Source organism: Sorex fumeus, unplaced genomic scaffold (assembly GCF_029834395.1).
Source record: "Sorex fumeus unplaced genomic scaffold, SorFum_2.1 ptg000035l, whole genome shotgun sequence".
NCBI classification, from domain to species: domain Eukaryota; kingdom Metazoa; phylum Chordata; class Mammalia; order Eulipotyphla; family Soricidae; genus Sorex; species Sorex fumeus.
The window spans coordinates 11,029,423-11,032,117 of NW_026606092.1; positions in this window are offsets into that span (position 1 = coordinate 11,029,423).

The window sequence follows — 2,695 nt, forward strand, 5'->3', positions numbered from 1 at the left end:
GCACCTCATTCATGAGGGCAACTGGTAAAGTCAGTACCCCTCAGAGCATAAGATGATTTATATTGACCTAAATCAGGAAGGACCTCTGTGATTTTGATGCTTAGAAAATAGACACACTTTTTTAAGGTTTATCAAAATATATAATTGACATATAAAATTGTAGGGAATTTGTTAATAAAGTATTTCACCAAATTTGCTTCCTGAATTTTCATTGCGGTCTTTGAAAAAATGTCTAGCAGGTGTTACTTTTACCTGCGGCACATCAATTGTTAGAAAGCAAGTTAAAACCAGATTATAATAGTATCAAAGAAGAAAAATCTATAGCCTGCATGCCTTCCTTCCTTCCTTCCTTCCTTCCTTCCTTCCTTCCTTCCTTCCTTCCTTCCTTCCTTCCCTCCCTCCCTCCCTCCCTCCCTCCTTCCTTCCTTCCTTCCTTCCTTCCTTCCTTCCTCTACCTGATGACTGTTTTGGGATATGACTCTAGGAGGACTTCTTTCCCTTATCTTATTTTTCTTTGTGGGGAGGGGAGACTTCCAAGCAATGGTCAAGAGGCTGGGGATCCCCACCAGCATTTTGTAGCAAACTTGGCGGCCTGTGGTTGAAAGTAAAGACTCTGGGAGGTGCAACATGTGGTACTGACATGTTCCTCTGACATGTGGTACAGGGGACACTTGGGTGACCTTTGATGTTCTGGGAGCCTCCAGGACTGCACCTGGCAATGGTTTGGGGGAACATGTGACACCAGGAAACAAACTAGGAAACAAACCAAGAGCAGGCTAAATTTGCTTCTTCATTACAACACTGCATTATTCCCCTGCAGCTCCTTACTGATTTACTACTCTCAATACACAAAATCCAATTTAGAAGATTGTGGAATTTTTCATGAGGGTAGTTTAATCTTGTTATTGGCTTTTTCTGGTTTTTTTTTTTTTTTTGGTTTTGGGACCACATTGTTGATGCTCAGGGGTTACTCCTACTTTTGTACTTAAGGCTCATTCCTGACAGGCGTGGGGGACCATATGGTGTTCAGGGGATCAAACCCAGATTGGAAGCATAAGAGGAAAATGCTCTACATGTTGTATTATCACTCAAGCCCTGGCAGTGGTTTTTAGAAATTGTAGCATCTCACGTCTAAAAACTCATCTGTTTGCATATATTAGTAAAGAAAATATTAAAATTTATAGCCAGGAGGACATACAAATTAAAATTTTAGTAACTACTTAAAAGTTGTGTTGAATGACACTCTCATTTTATTATAATAAGTAAAAATAAACTTTCCTGTGCATTTTAAGCACATCTAAAGTCTCAGAGTAAGCAAATAAATGTAGTGGGTTGTTAATGCATAAATTTACCAATAATGTTTAGTAGTTATTTCTAGAAAGAATAAAAACGCAGTTGATACATAAAAATGAAACTATTTTAGAAGCTAGCTGTCACATGAAGTTAAAGTACCCATTGGGGACACGTTTTCAAAGCACACATGTAATGTAATTTTATATGTGCATATATAAGCAGAGTCTCCTGCCCCCACACCTGGTTGTTCTCACTGGGGTCCCTTGGAGGGAGGCAGGTTGAGTTTCCCTCCCCCCCCGCCCCCGAGCCGAGCCCCAGCAGCCGAAGACCTCCAGAACCAGCCACAGCCATGCTGAGACCACTCTCCACACATCCGGACAAGCCTCATGCATGAAGGAACTGGCAGAGGAACCCAGGCATGCAGGTCTAGAGCTGAGATCTCCAAGCCTGCTCATATTGGGACTGGGCCTTCTCCAGCCAGATACCCCATGTTCCAGTAGGTAGGCATCACACCCACCAGCTGCCATTGGCGCCAGGTTGGTCCCATCAATGGCCAAGATGCAGAGACTATAAAACCCCACTTTCAAAAGCATGCGGCCACATTTGTGACTGTGGGGTATCTTAATATCTCATTTTCCCTTTGGAGAACCTGGCAGGCTACTGAAAGTATCCTGTCCACACGGCAGAGTCTGGTAAACTTCCCTTGTCGTACTCAATATGCCAAATACGAGTAACAATGATGGATCTCATTCTCCTAACCCTGAAAGAGCATTGAAAATGGCTCTTTTAAAATCTCAGGGCTAGGAAGAAGGAGACGTTACTGGTGCCTGCTTGAGGAAATCGATGAACAGCAGGATTATCGTGATCGTGACGTGCATATTGCTTATGTATATGTATGTGTATTATACTTCCTGAACTCTCCTATTCTTTAATTTGATCATCATGGGGCAATTGTGACACTGTATGTTATTTCAACCTGTTCAGAAACCAAAATAACTAAAAAGAAATCTTACAGAGGAACCCTTCTTTCTCCCTTTGTTTTGTCTCCGTTCAAAGGTGGCTCCCTTTCAGGGAATGCCTTTCATCTCTTTCAAGTACAAGTCTTCACATTTCAGGCTTAGAACAAGGTGTCAGAACCAAATGCTCTGAAGTAATACCAAAAAAAAATCATTTTTCTTTTCCTTCTTCAAATCAGAATTTATGAGATCAGATTGTCAACACTGAGATATTTGAGGCAGGGGATAGGAGGGAAATAGGAGTTTATTTTTTTGAAGTTTGTCGAATGTCTAGGCTAGTTACTTTAGCTTAGTATAGCACAAATAATTTGCATAAAGCATTTCAGACTTGCACAGAAGTATTCAAGTATTCAAAAGTATTCAAAAAGTAGGCAGAGATCACAGTT